The sequence below is a fragment of the Phyllostomus hastatus genome, unplaced genomic scaffold, assembly GCF_019186645.2.
Source record: "Phyllostomus hastatus isolate PE091 unplaced genomic scaffold, TTU_PhHast_1.1 phas_scaffold_182, whole genome shotgun sequence".
NCBI lineage: Eukaryota > Metazoa > Chordata > Mammalia > Chiroptera > Phyllostomidae > Phyllostomus > Phyllostomus hastatus.
The window spans coordinates 12,667,510-12,685,952 of record NW_025334013.1 but is presented as its reverse complement, the minus strand read 5'-3'; the positions used below and the strand labels follow the sequence as shown (position 1 = coordinate 12,685,952).

Below are 18,443 nucleotides of genomic sequence, written 5' to 3'. Positions count from 1 at the left end.
CAGTAGTATAAAATTAATATTATAAAGTTAGTATCACTACTGATCGCATAAGAAAAGTCTTTTGGGACGTTCTTGAGCTCTTGGTGATAGGCACTGGCTCAACTGGGGCTCATGAAGGCTGGAAGGGTGATTGAGGTTGCATTTCTGTGACCCAGTCTTGGGTTGGAGGGAAATGGGTTTAATGTTTACAAAGAAGTGCCATGTTGAAGGCCCTGAAAAAGAGGCATTCTATTGTCCTGCTTCCTTTTCCTAGTGTTAGGTTTGATTAATTTTAAGGGGTACAGAGCTAGAAATAGTCGACCTTTTCAAAGAAATGTGTTAACCCAAAGGAATTTCTGTGATGGATTGTTTGTGTACTTTTGAGCATGGCTGTTCTAAGTGCTTGGGTCACTGTCACAGATCTGGTGGGAGTTTGTAGAACCTGTTTCTGAGCCTTTTCATATACCATCCTCCATCCTGAATGGCCTTTACAAATGTCCTGTTAGACTCCTGGATCAGTTGTATCTCATGGAATTGTTTTCACTTCTTCCCGTCTTCCTTTTTTTTAACTTTTAGCTAAGTCTTTTATTAAGCCACTGTTTAGGATGAGATAGAGACTAAAATGCATCTCTTATCCCAGGTGGGGTGGATAAGACAGTTTGACCTAAGATTTTATGACTTGTGCTTCTAGGCTACCTAACAGAAACTACACTGTTGTTATATAAAATTTTGTTACTTTTCCCAGGGGTTGCTTCAACATATATCCAAGGATTACTTTGAAATCAGCCTTTTCCTCCCCTTATACTATCTGCTTTTATAGAATTGTACTTTGAAAGTTGGCATTCAAATAAAATTCTGATTGTTGTCATTATTTATAATAGGAAACTTTTTGAAACATGCTAAAAGCCTGGTAAATATGGGCCAGACAAATTATGGGCTGTATATGCATTGAAGTACTGTATAACCTTTTAAAAAGTTGCAATACATCAACATTAAAACAGTTCACATTTATTCTATGGAGACAGTTAAAAATAGAATACATGATCAAATTTTATTTTAAAAAGTATGTAGAAAAAGTGCTTGGTTATCAGCAGTGTTCTTAGGGTTATCTCTGGTTGCTGGTGAGAGTGGGTGATTTTCATTTTCTTTCTGTGCTGAATGATTTTTTTTGGTGTGTGTGTACATTAACTATGTATCACTTTGATAATCAGAAAAAAAGCTGTTTTTATTTTATAAAATGAAACTAAGCTGAAATGTGACTTTGCAAGTTCCTCATTCAATAGACAACCGAGATTAAATTACATTATTTTAAGAGTGAAGAGTATTTGAAATACATTTGTAAATTTTCAACGGGGAATCAAGGGAGAGAGGGCATTTTTTGGGGTTAACTATTAGTTAAATAAAAATTTACCTGATTTTGAATTGTGTTCTGTAAGGATTCTGATTAAATTAATCTTTGTTTTACTGTTCTATCAATACTAGTGCTGATCTCCCCACATTTGTTTTCATGACACAGTTTAAAGTACTTTAAAATAGGTATCATTCTTTTTTTAAAGAAAACCTTATTTTATGATGCCAATTGTTAAACTTTTGAAAGTCCTTTGCCATCTTGTCCTTGCTGTCTTGGCTTTCCGCTGGGTCTGCAGCGGGGCTGAGCCAAAAATGGCTGCTGCTGCTGCAGCATGGGCGGGCATAGTATAGACGGTCTGCTGTGGTTCCTGTGACAAAGCAGCAGGCGAAAACTGGGGAGCGTGCCCAGGCTCAGGATTCTCTTGTGGAAGAGTTACTGTACTGCAGATTCTGCTGTTGGGAGGAAATGCCACTGTATATCAGTATTTACAGCCTTAGCAGGGGAACCACCCATTCTCTGTGGGAGAAAAAATCTTAGCATATGCCGTCATTTGCTGAGCAGGATTAGCTGTTTCCAGAAAGCATCGCGGCTTACCTCTGTTCCAGTTGATGACAGAAGTGTCCAGAATGGCAGTGATTCTGGCTTGGTGGGTGACTTTACTGAGTAGGTAGCATTTTTGTCAGGGACAAAGTGGGTAGTGTATAATGGAGGATTAAAAACGTCTGCCCCTGTGTGCAAGTTGTGTGAGGAGTACTGTGAAACCTTATAAATAAAACTAACATGTTAAGGTGAGAGGTGGGGAGTGGGTTGAGTAGGGGGTTGAAATTGCCCTGTGTGCGCTGTTCAAGCCAGTCCTTAGGGTGAAAGCGTTGCTGTTAGGATGGGGTGCGTTTGTGCCCGAGTTTCTGTCCTGCTTGTGACTAGAGATGGTCATGATGTAGGAACACTAGGATATGCTGCTTAGCAACCAGTAAGATAGGGTATATCTGGATGGGCCGTGACACACTGCTTCATTCATTTCTCTTTTAATGTGATGAAAAGAAAAGGCTTTTCTGCTTTAAAAAAATAAAAGGCTCCTTCCTCAAAAAAGCCATATGTGATCATTGTAAAAAACACAGGAAAAAAGAAAAAAAATTAACTCTTATCACCCACTGGTAACTATGAACATTAAAGAAAAGACTTTATTTATTTTTTAGAGAGAAGGGAAGGAAGGGAGAAAGACAGGGAGAGAAACATCCATGTGAGAGAAAGAAACATTGATCAGTTGCCTCTCTGATGTCCCCATGTGGGGACCTGGCCTGCAACCCAGGGGTGCCCTGACTGGGAATAGAACTGGTGACCTTTTGGTTTGTGGGATGATGCCCAACCCACTGAGATATGCAGGTAGGGGACTATTAGCATTTTTCATGTATTTCCTGGAAGGAATTTTTGTTTATATGTTACACATGTTGGCATTTTATGTTATATACCTCTGCTGTAAACCATACAGTAAATGTGTTATTTTAACATTGATATATTCCCATTTCAATACACATTTTAAGGGCTTTACTGGCTTTATAACATTTCTTTTTTTTAAAAGAGATTTTATTTGTTCATTTTTAGAGAGAGGGGAAGGGAGGGAGAGAAGGAGAGAAACATCAATGTGTGGTAAAAAAACTGACCCAGTAAGTTTTACTTTATTAAAGAAATATCTGAAATACTGAAACCAAAGGGTCACAAGGTCAATTCCCAGTCAGGGCACATGCCTGGGTTGCGGGCCAGGTCTGCAGTAGGGGTGTGTGAGAGGCAGCCACATGTTGATGTTTCTCTCCCTCTCTTTTTCCCTTTATCCCTCTCTCTAAAAGTAAATAAATGAAATAAAATAAAACTTCCACTTCTATATTATACATTTAAAAATACTAAAAATCCTCTTCATCCACTCGCATCATTAGAGGTTGTTAGAGGTTGTCAGAGTTGACAGGTAAGCATGCCTATTTTTATAGACCTTTTCATATGCATTTACACATTGAGAGAGAGAGAAAGAAGAGAAGAGGAAGAGGGTCGGGGAGAGAGAGTGGAGGAGATTTTTAGAGGATGGACTCTGGAATTGGATTCTGTGGTTTGTGTCCTAAGTGCTGGAAATGTGAATTGCCATCTTGGGAGATTGAGAGTCCCATAGATCACAGTCCCAAGCTCCCATGCAGTGTGGCATTTCTGGGCCACACTGGAAGAACCATTGTTTTGGGCCACACATTAAATACATAGACAAGAAGGAAAACTGATGAGCAAAAAAATGGTTTCAAGTATATTTATGGTTTTGTGTTGGGCTGCATTTATAGCTATCCTGGGCCGCATGCGGCCCATGGGCTGGACACCCTTGATAGTGGCTGTGTACCTTGGGAAAACAATTTATCCTTGTTGTGCCCTGTGTCCTCATATGTGGAAAGAGATAATTATAGACTAGAGACTCACATTGTTGTGAGGATTAAATCAGTCAGTACATACAAAGTGCTTAATGGAGTAGTACCTGGCTGGCACTTTGTGTTAAATAGTAATATAGTAATAGCTGTTACTATTATTATTATTAGTAGTAGTATTAGTATTAATTATATATATTATAAGAAGAACATAAGTGGAATTGTACTGCACATGCTTAGTGACCACTTTTTCATGTGTATTTGTCATGTGAATAAATATAGACTGTTCTATAGTTGCATCATTTATTTAACTCTTGCTATTGATGGATATTTGTGTGGTTTCCAGTGGGTTTTTTTATTTTTTATTTTTGTATTAAAATCTGTAGCATGTGTCTTGGTACATATGTGCATTTTAATAGGATGGAGTTCTATAGAATTAATAGTCAAGACCTTTTTTCCCCTCTCCTTTTGATAGCAGTTTTATGACTCAAATATTATCTTTGGTTCTTACTAGGTACTAATTAGAAACTTAAAAATACGTTTTTCTGTTCCTTGCACCATCTCTCTCCCTCCAAAGTTTGTTCTTCCATCTTTGTTTTTTACTTTCTCATGTCTGGTGATTGGTAGTTTCCATTCATATTTATGAATGAGGGATGAGGTGGATCAGGAGAGTTAGTTGAATTCCCTGCAGTGAGTAATAGGTGTCTCCAGAACTAAATGTTGTCTTTAAGTTTTGTGGGTGGAGCCTGTCACCAAGGGCAGTATTAATTCCTTTATTTTTCTTGCAATAATTCTTAAAGTACTGCAGATAAAAGAGAAAATCATTATTGTTAAGATAAATCATGTTGACAAGTTTATAATATAGTCAGCTTTTGATATATTCACATACTATTTATGTTTTGTGGAGTTTCTCATGTACAGTATTTTCCAAATATAGTTCAAGTGTTATTTGGGATTTAAACAGATACTACGAAGTAAAAAACCAAAACTTTCACTTTTTTAAAGAAGATTTTTATTTACTTTTAGAGAGAAGGGAAGGGGAGGGAGAAAATGAGGGAGAGCAAGATCAGTGTGTGAGAGATATGTTGGTTGGTTCCCTTGCGCATGCCCTGAGGTGGGGACCTGGGCACATGAGTATGTGCCCCGAGTGGGAATCAAACAGGCAGTTCACAGGCTGGTGCTCAATCCACTGAGCCATACCAGCCAGGGCAATTGTCCTCATCTCATAGATCATTTGAACACATTATTTTAAATATAAACATCACCTCTCACCTTTATTTTAATTTTTTTAAAGATTTCATCTATTCGTTTTTAGACAGAGGGGAAGAGAGGTAAGAGAGAGAAAAAAGCATCATGTCGGGTTGCCTCCTGCATGCCCCCTGCTGGGGACCTGGCCTGCAACCCAGGCATGTGCTCAGACTGGGAATTGAACCAGCGACCTCTCTGTTCACAGGCTGGCACTCAGTCCACTGAGCCACATCAAGCTAGGGCCTTATTTTAAAAATGTGTATTCTGTATATACATTCATTAAATTTAACAAAGTCGTTAAATCATTCTCAAATTGGTGGGCAAGGTAACTGTATTGTAAAGCACCTGTTTGCTCCTTGGATGATGTTTAAGTGTTGTTGGTTTTTATTTTGTAATGCTAAGAACTCTCTTTTGCTCTTAATTCTTTAGCTGAAGAGCTCAATTGAAGCTTCATAGCTTTCATAAAATAAGGAAGTAATTAACCATCCTATCAGTCCTAACCCTGAACATGTCTGCTTTTCTCAGATACCATTTTGTGGTTTATAGATTAGTCTCATTTTCTTTTTTTGAAATTTTTATTTATTGATTTTTTTAGCAAGAGAGAGGAAAGGTGAGAGAAAGAGAGAGACATTGATTTGTTGTTCTACTCATTTATGCATTAATTGGCTGATTTCTGTATGTGCCCTGACCAGAGATGGAACTCACAACCTTGGCACGGGACAGTGCTCTCACCAACTGAGCTACCTAGCCAGTCTCATGGAGTCCCATTTTCAAGTGGTAGTCTTCATGTCATCTATTGCTAAAAACAGCTTTTCTGTTATTTTTATCTTACTATAACCTGCTGCATAAGTAAATCTGATGATACTATTGGAATGTTGCATTTTAGTGAGAGGAAGACATTTTATTGTTTTTATTCTGCTGTTATTTTAGTTCATTGACATCTTTCCAGTTGGAGAAACAGTTTGGTAACTATTTTGGCATTGCATTTGCATTATCCGCAAATGTCTAGAGAACATTCTATCTTCCTGACAAAGACACATTGTGATACACTCTTGATGAGAAACGCCATTGTAAAACAAATTGGGAGAGTGTTTAAGAATTGGAGAAGTACTAAATTTTTTTTTAGTCATTGGTTGTAGTTAGGTAACATTTTCATTAGACTTGGGTGACCCAAGTAAGTAATCTTTTATTTTTAATGGAAGAAAATGGATGTTTTAAAATAAAGTTTATTGATATTTTTAGAGAGAGTGAGAGGAAGGGCGAGAGATAGAGAAACATTGATTTGTTGTTCCACTTATTTATCCGTTCATTGGTTGCTTCTGCATGTGCCCTAACCAGAGATTAAGCATGCAACCTTATCTGGATGATGCCCTAACCAACCAAGCCACCTAGCCAAGGCCAAGAAAATGCTGTCTTTTTTCTTTTTTTAAAAGATTTTTGTTTACTTTTAGAGAGGGGGAAGGGACAGAGAAAGAGAGGGAGAGAAACATCAATGTGTGGTTGCCTCTCACACACCCCCTACTGGGGACCTGGCCCTCAACCTGGGCATGTGCCCTAGACTGGGAATTAAACCAGCGACCCTTTGGTTTGCAGGCTGGTACTCAATCCACTGAGCCACACCAGCCAGGGCAGAAAATACTGTCTGTTTTTTTTTTTCTTTTTAAGATTTTATTTATTTATTTTTAGAGAGGGAAGGGAGGGAGACAGAGAGAGAGAGAAACATCAATGTGTGGTTGCTGGGGGCCGTGGCCTGCAACCCAGGCATGTGCCTTGACTGGGAATCGAACCTGCAACACTTTGGTTCGCAGCCCGCACTCAATCCACTGAGAAAATGCTGTCTTAATTAGCATAATTATAGGGATGTGGCAAGGCCAGGATAGTGGTAGTCAATCTTGGATGCTCATTGGAGTCAGTTTTTCAATTTAAAAAAATATACAGATACCTTGTGAATCAGATTTTGCAGTTGGGGTTTTAGATACACAACTAAATTTAAAACTGTTGGCATCAAATTGGAATGATTTAGTGTGGGTTAATTAGGTCTTGCATATTATATAAGGGACATTAAATTAGTATTTGCTTCTTTGGATAGTACCTCTTCTGAGAGTTTTGAGTACTAGTGCAATGTTCGTTGGCTTTAGAGACTATTCTTTCTTAAGGTTCTTGATTTATAATGATCAAGAAATGAAAGATTCTTTTGCTTCTCAGTGGAAATGTCCTCTAAATTTCTAGATTAATATTTAAATAGGGTTTGGCAAATGACTAGAGGACGATGTTCTTTCATTTCAAGGTAGGTGAGTTCTGGGACCTGGTAAAGTGCACTTGTGCCTGACGTATTCTTAGAATTTGGGATATTTTATTACCAGTATCTAATTAGTCAATTTGACAGACTAATGGACACTGACAGCCTTTTGTCTGTTTTCTTTCCTGTTATGCAGTTTATTTTCTTCTTCTTCTTTTTAAAGATTTTATTTATTTATTTTCAGAGAGGGAAGGGAGGGAGAAAGAGAGAGAGAGAGAAACATCAGTGTGCGGTTGCTGGGGGTTATGGCCTGCAACCAAGGCATGTACCCTGGCTGGGAATCGAACCTGGGACACTTTGGTTCCCAGCCCGCACTCAATCCACTGAGCTATGCCAGCCAGGGCTTATTTTCTTCTTTAAAAAATATTTATTTATTTTTAGAGCGAGGGGAAGGGAGGGAGAAAGAGAGGGAGAGAAACATTGATCAGTTGCCTCTCAAACCGGAGACCTGGCCTGCAGCCCCTCGAACTGATGACCTTCAGATGATGCCCAGCCCACTGAGCCACACCAGTCAGGGCTTCTCCTTTTTGAAGTGAACTTTTTTAAGTCAGCAAAGTTTCTTGTGTGCAAATGAGTAAGTCAAGTTCTGCTTCTGTTATTATCGAGGATTATTAGAATTACTGTAAGCCTCCTAAAATAGTTTTTAAAAGATGTGTGCTGCCAAAGTAAATGTGTTAACATACTCTTTAGTGTATAATGAAAGGGTTCCTTGATTTTAATCTGAATTTTTTCACTTGTTAGCATGTTACCAGATTCTAAGCCATTGTGGCACTCCAAGGTTATAAGGGACTCAAGCTTCCTTTATATTTAAAAAGATTTTTAAATTACAGTTGATATTTCATATTTTATATTAGTTTCAGCTGTACAGCATAGTGGTTAAGTGGTTAGATAACTACATAATTTACAAAGTGATTTCCCCATAATTCTAATACCCATCTGGCACCACATATAGTTATTACAGTGTTATTGACCATATTCCCTATGCTGTACTTTACATCCCATGATTATTTCGTAACTACCGATTTGTACTTCTTAATCCCATCACCTTTTTAACCTAGCCCTCCAGCACCCCTCCCATCTGGCACCCCCCAGTTTGTTCTCTGTATCTGTATGAGTCTTTTTGTTTTGTTTCTTCTTTTGTTTTATTCTTTAGATTATCCATGTGAAATCATATAGTGTTGTCTTTCTGTCTGACTTATTTCACTTAGCATAATACCCTCTAGGTCCATCTGTGTTGCATGAGTGGTAAGATTTCATTCTTTTTATGTCCCAGTAATATTCCATCGTATATATGTACCACATCTTTTTTTGACACACCAATATATTTATTTAATAATACATTGATCACAGGGGTTCAACCAGAGAATTTAAAAACCAGAAACAAAAAACAAATATGACACCACAACTGAAGATACTGAGTCATATACAGAAATCAAGGCAAGGACAGGCCAACTGAGGGGAAAACAGACACCACAAGGAAAGAGGCTGCACAGCCCTGGTCAGGATTCCTGGCGGGAGACCTGCTCTGTGCAGGTTTCTTGCAGGTGCCTGTTGAAGGCGGTGGGGCTTTTCCAGAGCTCACAGCGTATGTGTTCAAGGGGCTATCGATGTTGAGCTCTCCTAGCGGGCTCTGGGGGAGCTTATACCTCGGATTTTCATATGCTGTGCCAGCTGCTCCATGGATGGTTTCTACCCACTTGAAAAGGTTGTCTGATTCAGGAAAGGCAGAAATTCCTTTGTCATCAGACATCATGAGAGTCATCAGCTCCTGCAGTAACCTCTTGCCCATGGGACCTGGGCAGCACCCCCTGCTGGGCTCGCCTCCTTTACAAGCAGCGGGGATGCTGGCTGCTGGGTTGCAGTTCTGGAAGGCCATCTGGGCAGCGCTGGCAGGGACACAGGGACTCCGAGAACAGGACTGTAACTGCTGTACCACATCGTTATCCAATGGCCAGTCTACTGATGGGCACTTGGGTTGCTTCCGTATCTTGGCTATTCTGAATAACGCTGCCTTGAACATAGGGGTGTGTGTATTCTTTCAAATTACTGTTTTGTACTTCTTTGGATATGTATCCAGAAATGGAATTGCTGAATAGTAAGGTAGTTCCATTTTTAATTTTTTGAGGAACGTCCATACTGTTTTTCATAGTAATTGCAGTGGTTTGCAGTCCCACCAACAGTGCACTAGGGTTCCTTTTTCTTCACATCTTCACCAACACTTGTTGATTTATTGATGATAGCCATTCTGACAGGTATGAGATGATATCTCATTGTGGTTTTAATGTGAATTTCTCAGGTGATTAGTGACGTTGAGCAGCAAGCTTATATCTTTTGAGCATGCCCTTTGTAGGTCAGGTGAACTTCCTGGTCCAAAAGGGCTGCTTGGCTCTAGCTTGTGTTTGCGTTCCAGCTAGCAGGAAGGGGAATGGGGAGGACAGAGATGCTTCCTCTCTTAAAGGTCACTTGACAGAAGATTCATATGTCACTTTTGCTTTTATTGAGGAGAGAGAAGAGGCACAAAAATTGGGGGGCAACTCGTGGTCTCTGGCACATGGGATTTTTATGAGGATGTGCCCGTCAGAATGATGGGCTTATAGTGGGTGCTGTCAGTGGTAATTTGTTTTGAAATTTAGAATTTTAAGCACTTTTTGCCTAGTTTTTTGCTTTGTGGTATGCAGCCTGGAGCTTTAAGGAAGAGAGGGTGACAGCTATTCCTGTTGAGACAAACAACCTCCTTCTAAATTCGCTTTAATCTTTCCGAGCACACAGATAACTCACATGAGACAGTTAAACAGCGATTCATTAAAACTAAAACAAAAGAAGGCTGTTATGCATTTGCTAGCTGAAGGTAGTGAATGAAGTAAGCTTCTTAAGATGTAGTTTGGGCTAAATGCTTCTTATACAAGCCTACACACCCACATGTGAAAGAATTTTAAACAGTATAATTGAGTCATAACCTAAATAACAGAATTATATTTTAATAGTACATTATATTCAACTTTAAAGACACCCAGTAATTCACTAGTAAAATCTTTGTTAAATATGTCAAAGAATGTAGAAATCCGTAGTAATGAACTAAGAAAATAGTGGAAATGAATATAGGGTGAATAAGAGATTTTCAGCTATTTGTTCTCTCTACATCCAAGTTCATTGCTGTAAACTTAGTATAACTCTGGTATGTTTGCATTTTTATGTTAATGTTTTTGAAATACAATTTCCCATTATTTAACTTGTCTGAGTAGACATGAATGAATATTGGGATAAGTTATCGAAATAAACATGATGGAAGGTAAAATATATGTATAGGAAGAGAAATACTTCTACGGTGCTTTGTTTTCTTCTTTTGTGTTATAGAAGTTGTTATTATTTGACACAGTGAAAGAAGATTCAGCTCTAGATTTGGTATTTTCTGTTTTCATAATGGAGCAGATTTAAAAGCTTTCTTGTATCTTTAGGTATAAGAAATTAGATACATAAAAATCTCTACCTACAAAGGAGGATTTGTGCCCTTTGAAAAACAAAATTCAGGATTTACCTAAGAATTTGAGGCTTGAGGACACATCAAGCTACAGAAGTATTATGTCAGAACAATAAATTTGTCAGTCTTTCTCTGTTTTAATAACATTTTAGGATTTACTACATTGAATTTGCTTTTTCTTTTTTTTAAAGGTTTTATTTATTTATTTTTAGAGATGCGGGAGTAAGAGAGGGAGAGAAACATCAATGTGTGGCTGCCTCTTGCATTCCCCCTGCTGGGGACCCAGCCTGCAACCCAGGCACGTGCCCTGACTGGGAATCAAACCAGCAACCCTTTGGTTCACAGGCCAGTGCTTAATCCACTGTGCCACATCAGCCAGGGCTGCTTTTTCTTTTAAATAATAAATAAAGTTTTGAAAACTTTATTCCTTTATTCTGTATTTTTATTTATAATTCATGAAGATGAAAATCTCTTTAAGAAGTAGAAATACTCCTACTTCAGTTTTCATTCAAATAACATGTCAGGATGACAGAAGTGATTTTATTAGAGAAGCAAATTATTTTTTTCCTCTTCATTTCATTTTCAGTGTTTATGTTCTGACATGTCATTGGAATTATGTTTCCATGGGAAATAATTAGTAAATATTTTTGCTTTCTGTTTTAGTTACCTATATTTGTGGCTTAATTGAAATCTATTCTAGTAGGAATAAATATATTTTGATTATGGGAGTAATTTATGTGATTATATTATGTAAAGAAAAAATAAATTGCCAGTGAAGCATTTAAATAATAAATTAGGATTTGTAAGGAAAAACTAAGGGTCTCTTAAAAAAGACAAAACTTTGGTATCTAACTTAGAGATTCTTGACCTTTTACCAGTGCTTTTCGTTCCCTTTTAATTGTAGATTATTTTGATATTTTGGATAATAATACTGTAATTCTGGGCAAAACATATAACTTTCCTGGCTTTCCATGCACCTTTTTTCTTTCTCCTTACCTGCTTGGTCTGCTTCTAACATCTCTTCTTCTCTTTGGGGTTATTTTACTTCTCAGTCTCCTCCTCCATAAAGTTGATTAACTAGACTGAGTTAACTCCAAGATCCTGTTCGAACTTTTTATTTAGCCCATGATTAGGGCAGAAATAGTCCCATATCTTAAAAAACAAACAAACTAGAAATAAGCAGCAGCCCTTATTGTTACTAATGGCTTTCTTTTAGGCACATTAGGGAATTATGAGGGGAGAATCTTAGCAATAAAGAATTATCAGAGAAGTTTAAAATGTAATTGATGTGAGAGACAGTCTTGCAGAAGAATTTTATTTCCTTTGATTGTATTGGTCGATTATTGTTATTTGGTGTACATTTAAAAAACTTTAAAAAAAGATTTTATTTATTTATTTTTTTAGAGAGGGAAGGAAGGGAGAGAGAGAGAGAAACATCAGTGTTCGGTTGCTGGGGGCATGGCCTGCAACCCAGGCATGTGCCCTGACTGAGAATCGAACCTGCGATGCTCTGGTTTGCAGCCTGCGCTCAATCCACTGAGCTATACCAGCCAGGGCACATTTAAAAAACTTTTTAAAAAAAGATTTTATGTATTTATTTTTAGAGAGATGGGAAGGGAAGGAGAAAGAGAGGGAGAGAAACATCGATGTGTGAGAGATAAATGAACTGGTTGCCTCTCGCATGCCCCCAACCAGGGACCTGGCCTGCAACCCAGGCCTGTGCCCTGACCAGGAACCTAACCAGCAACCCTGTGGTTTACAGGTCAGTGCTCAATCCACTGATCCAAACCAGCCAGGGCTAAAAAACATTTTTTCTTCTAACTTTTTCTCTCTCAGAATAACAATCCTGTTAGGAAAATGTATGAATTAGTAGGCTATTCAGGTTCTCCCAGAATGAAAGGACACTCCAGACCAGCAGTGTCCAGTAGAACTTGCTGCCATGATGAAAACATTTTGTGTCTATATTGTCCAATGTGGCAGCCATGTGTGGCATTGAGTACTTCAAATGTGGCGAGTGAGATTGAGGAACTAAATTGTTAAATTTTATTTAATTTTAATTAAATTTATATTTAAATAGCTGCATGTGGCTAGTGCTTGCCATATTGGACAGCATAGTTCCAGATTATCCATTCAATCAGCAAATATTTTTTTGAACACTCAGTGATATGGTTTAGCATTGTATTAGGTGCCAGAGATATTAGGATCCAGTAGTATGGAGGAGACAGAGATAAAGATGATACAGAGTGATAGTCGCTGCATTAAATAAAAGCACAGGGTTCCACAGCAGCACAGATATCAATTCACCTAATCCAGGCTGAGGGTGGTTCACATTAGGTGTGTTCTAATGTGAAGAGTCTGATGTTAAATATGTCCTTATATTGTATACAGGTAGTGAACTTGAGTCAGTTTTTACTGTTACAACATCACCAAGGGATGTGGAACCATTTTGCCATTGTTTTTAAGTGTTTGGGGTCAGCTCTAGTATATCTGTGATTTAACTCTGGACTTTGCATATAGAATTGATAGGTCTTCATTTGTTTGTTATGAGATTACTTTTATTTTTTTTGTAAAAATATGCACAATAGAACCATAAATCGTAAATGCTGCAGTTTGCCTAAAGTAGTCACTTTTCAGTGGGGTACAGTTCAGGGCAGTTTCTGAGGTCATGTCTTTGTTTTAGGAACTTCTTTTCAAATATAATTTAATTTAATTTTAATTGTTGTTCAAGTACAGTGTTGTGCCTTTTCCCCCCATCCCAGCCCACCCCCCAGCCCTCCCCACCTCCCTCCCGTTTCCACTCCCCTGAGGGTCAGGTCTTGATCTTAAATAACATTTCATTTGTTATAAAGTACTGGAAAAGAGGGCGCCTTGGTTCTGTGATTCTTGGCCATATATATTGTGGAGATCCTTAGGGTCAAACTTTGAGGGTTTGGGGATTAAGTTTTAGAGATGAGGGAATGCCTGGTCAGTTCTTAAAGCCTCTGGATGTCCCTTTGGTTTGATCTCTTCAGAACCTTCTCAACCTTATAAATCTTGGCTTGGGGAAGGAGGACCTTAGGAATTCTGTCTTCTGCTCTGAGTGCATTTGTGCATTTTTTGCACTTACTCTCGTCACTATTTTCCTAGAGGTCACTCTTGAGGAATTCCAGTCGGTGTGACGCATGTACCCAACGGATTAATTCCGTGACTTCTGTCTAGACACTGAAATGCTTTAACTTTTATCTTCAGGGGGACAGACATTATAAGTGTAAACTCACAGGCAGTTTAAATGGATTGCATTAATCAGTAAATAACTTGTTCTTAGGCTGTTTTGAAGTTTATTTCACTGTAATTTTTTATAAAGAGAGCTTGGGTTTTAATGTGTTGGTTTTGGTGAACTGTGTGGTACACTGGGCTATTTCTGGTATAATTAGGTGTAATGGAAGGGGGGACAATTTTACTACATATTAATCTAAAAAAACAGAATTTGTGGTTTATTGATTTGAGAGAGGGAGATAGACAGACAGACATTGATTTTTCTTGTTCACCTATTTCTGCATTTATTGGTTAATTGTTGTATATGCCCTGACCAGGGATTGAACCTGCAACTACGGCATATTAGGATGTTCCTCTAACCAACTGAGCTACCTGGCCAGGGTGTTTGCTATGCAGCAGCTAGGAATGAGCGACTGGAGGGGAAATAAAGCAAGGCCCCTGCCATTACAGTCCAATAAACAACTTAAATCAGGAGGCTGAAAACAAAAGGGAGACGTGTCTCACGCGTTGACCCAGCATTCCTTAGCCCAGTGTGGTAAGATTGCGAGGTGTTCAAAACTTCACCAACAAAACTAAGTGCAGGAGTAAGGGAGCCCTTGAAATTCTGTGTCTATCATCTTCACTAGGTAGGAAAGAAAGCCTTTATAACTGGCCCAAGGTCTGGAAGGCAGAGGGAGGAGGAACCTAGAAACTGACTAAAGTATGTAACCCTTGAACCCCAGTAGCTGGTGCACTCAAATTAGCTGCGTGCCCGCTTCTAGCTAGGTGCTCGTGTATAGAACAAACTCACTAACAATATTATTTCCTTTCTACGTGGGGCATTCAGACTAGCCTGGTGCCTGCTTGCAGCTTTGTGCTCATATGCGTTTCACAAATAAATTTGCTATCTCATTTCCACTCTATGCGTTGTATCTCTTGCCAGGCAGACAAGAACCTAGGAGAGGCATCCCCCTGACTGGGGTCTCTGTGGTAACAAATTTGTGTTTTTAGTTTGTTCGATTAATGAGTGTCATCGTCAAGCCATAAATACATACCCCAGGTAATTAGAATTCTGACAGTGTAGATTTTTTTTCATTTTAGGAACTTTCCTTGTAATCATCTTTGTGGTGGACATCTTTACTGCAAGCATTTTTGCTACACACATTTTTTTACTGCATAACTAATTGACCATAGGCAATTTTGCTGCAAAAAAGATAAAATTACAAAAATAAAAGAGGGACATATTAAAAAGGACATTACAAAATTAAAAGGACTTTATTTTGAAATACAAAATATTTAAAGACATTAAAAATGTGCTTAGATTTATGGCAGTGGTGCAGAAATAACTGATTTTATTTTGTGGATTGTACCTAACTAAGCACTTGTCTCCATGCTATGGGAAATGTGGGTTCAACTCTGAACTCTCAAAGAGAGCCCTTGGTGCCTCTTCCTCCTCCCAATGTAGTGTGTTTCAAAATAAGAAAACAACCTCGGGCAAATAATCATCTGGAGGAAGCGGTAACAATTTTAAGACCATCACTCCCTTGTTTACTTGTTACTGTATAGACAGTTCCAAGGGCTAGTAAAGATTTATACACACAAAAATGGGAGTAACTGCAAGAACTTTGTCAGTGGAGAAGGGAATCCAAACAAGACAACCCCAAACTGTCAATCAGTTATTTTTATCTTTTTTATGGCAAAACTGCCGGTGGCCAGTAGTTACGCAGTGACAATCCTTGCAGTAAAGATGTCTGTGGCAAAGGCGCTGTGGTGCAAGTACTGGACACGCTTTTGTTTATCCTTTCCTTTTTTTTTTTTTTAAAGATTTTATTTATTTATTTTTAGAGAGGAGATGGGAGGGAGAAGGAGAGGGAGAGAAACATTAATGTGTGGTTGCCTCTTGCACACCCCTCTACTGGGGCCTGGCCCTCAACCTGGCATGTGCCCTAGACTGGGAATCAAGCTGGTGACTCTTTGGTTCGCGGGCTGGCACTCAGTCCACTGAGCTACACCGGCGAGGGCCATCCCTTCATTTCTGACTTTTAGAAAGGTTGAATTTGGATTTGATTACAGATTAACTTAGTTAATACCTTTAAAATGTTCATCTAAGATTCAGATTCACGTAAAACTTAATGAATACTTTTTTGAGGTACATTGTGTTCAGTTTTGAATGTTTATAGATCATTTGTCCAGTAGAGTATATGAGCCATTGCTGTAATTTTAGATTTTTAGTAGCCATGTTAAAAAAGTAAAAAGAAAGATGAAATTAATTTTAATAATATATTCAACCCAGTGTATCATTATGATACTTATTAGTGAGATACAGTATTTTACACTTTTCTTTATACTAAGTCTTTGCACTTGAGTATTTATGTTACACTTAAAGCACATCTCACCTTTCTTTCGTCAGAGGCAACTTACCCTGAATTTGGGATTTTTTTAGTCCAATATATTTCTTTAGATATTTATTGCATATTTATATTTGAGTTGTCCAGAACTTTTTAGAATATATTAGAATTATTAAATTGCAGTTGGTATGTGTGTATATTTTCAGCCTGTGAGTTATTTTCTGAGCTTCCAACTTTGAATTTCTGGATAGACTTATTCAGTCTTATTTCGACTGAGAAGTAGGAACATTTAGTTTGAAAGAGCTAATCTGTTACTAACCAATATTTTGAACTCTTAAGATTTTCACCTCCTAAAAGACAGGGATAAGATAATTTTACTTTTTTTCCTCAGTGAGGTAAAATTCTTATGTGAGACTTTATTAAATATGATCTATTCACTGTTAATATGCATAAGCATAGAAGCAAGTGACATGGAAATCCACAGTGGATCTACAAATACAGTTCAAGGACTGGGATATGCATGTGGTAATACTGACCTTAAAGGATCTAAATTCTGATATCGCTTATCTATAAATGAAAATAGTAGTGCTTATGTTGTTCGGATAATGAGGAGGACTAGAGTATAAAAGTACCTTGAACCATCCATGGTGCTTTATTATCAGCATACCAGGTATTTTAAAAACCTCATCGTTTGTGGCCTTTGGGTTTAAATAGCTGTGTGAAAGCCTGGTCGTGTATTAGCCTCTTTTTTAACTGTAGGAGAAGATGGTGGAGTGTAAGCTAGAAGCTGTTCCTTTTTTATTTTTAATACTCTGAAAGGTAGGGCTGTTGTAGAAGATATGGAAGGCTATGTGCTTCTGGATCGCTGTGTTCACTTTCCTGTGAGTGGCAGTGATACTATACACTAGTACGGCACAGACACCAACCATGAAGAAAGAAGGGTTTGTGCTTGACTATAACCCCGTCTGTCAAGTGCAATATTATTTAACTCTGGTACGTTATCATTTTTGGTCGAATAGGATTTTCCCATCTGAAAAAAAATAATAAATGTTCCAAATGGACAATTTGGAAGCTTTAAAAGATGTGAAGAAGAAAAATCAACTATAATTCCATTGTACAGAGAGAACCTTTGTTTGGATTCAGTATTACCCCCTAGGTTTATTTCATTCTCTTTTAATTGTGTCAGTCCCTCCATAGTATTCCAAGCCATAGATCCGGGTGAGCAGTGTCAGAGTTAACAGAAAGGGTTTAAGAAGGATGTCTGGGAGATGATAAAACTTTACTAGGTGCCTTTTAAATGTAAAAGAGCCCTAGCAGGGTAGCTCTGTTGGTTGGAGCGTCATTGCCTGTGTGCCAAGGTTGTGGGTTCGGTCTCTGGCCGCTGTGCATACAAAAGAAGCAGCCAGTGAATGCATGGAAATGAGTGAGTGGATCAACAAGTCATGTCCTCCCTCCCTCCCTTCCTCTAGAATCAGTTAAAAAAAAGGTATTAACTGTAAGGAGAAACATTTTTTACTTTTACTGGCAGATCTAGTGGAATGAATTATACAATGCGTAAGATGTCTGTTTTTGTAAAAGATTTTATTTGTTGATTTTTAGAGAGAGGAGAAGGGAGAGAGAGAGGGAGAGAAGCATCTATGTGGAGAGAAACGACCAGTTGCCTCTCTCATGCCCCCAACTGGGAACCTGGCCCACAACCCAGGCATGTGTTCTGACCAGGAATTGAACCAGTGACCCACTGAGCCACTGGCCAGGGCGTAAGATGTCTGTTTTTGATATAGATAATTGTCTTTGCCTGTAATATTTCTTTCTTTAATGTATTTATATACTTTTTTCACATTTCTCTGCAGAAGAGCTGGGTAATTTTGTACAATAGAAGATGCTAGGTATAATGCAGATGTTTTTGAGATAGTTGCTGTTTGAATCTCAGCATTCTCAAAATAAGCCCTTAACGTATTATTGCTAGGAGGACAGGATGGTCTTATGCATAGGTAGGGTTAAGAAAATCATTCTTTGTTCATTTATTCAACAAACACTCACTGTATATCAGCTATGTCCCAAGCATTGTATTAAGAGCTGAGTAAGGATAGAGCAGTGAATAAAAAAATAA

At 38.2% G+C, this 18,443-nt stretch overlaps 1 protein-coding gene and 1 pseudogene across 7 annotated transcripts in view; one reads left to right on the top strand and one right to left on the bottom strand.

Annotated features, from left to right (window-relative positions):
* Nucleotides 1–18,443, top strand: part of EIF4G3 (eukaryotic translation initiation factor 4 gamma 3) — a 288,954-nt gene that overhangs the window by 22,207 nt on the left and 248,304 nt on the right. The gene's annotated exons all lie outside the window — the stretch shown is intronic.
* Nucleotides 8,773–9,149, bottom strand: LOC123831696 (annotated as a pseudogene).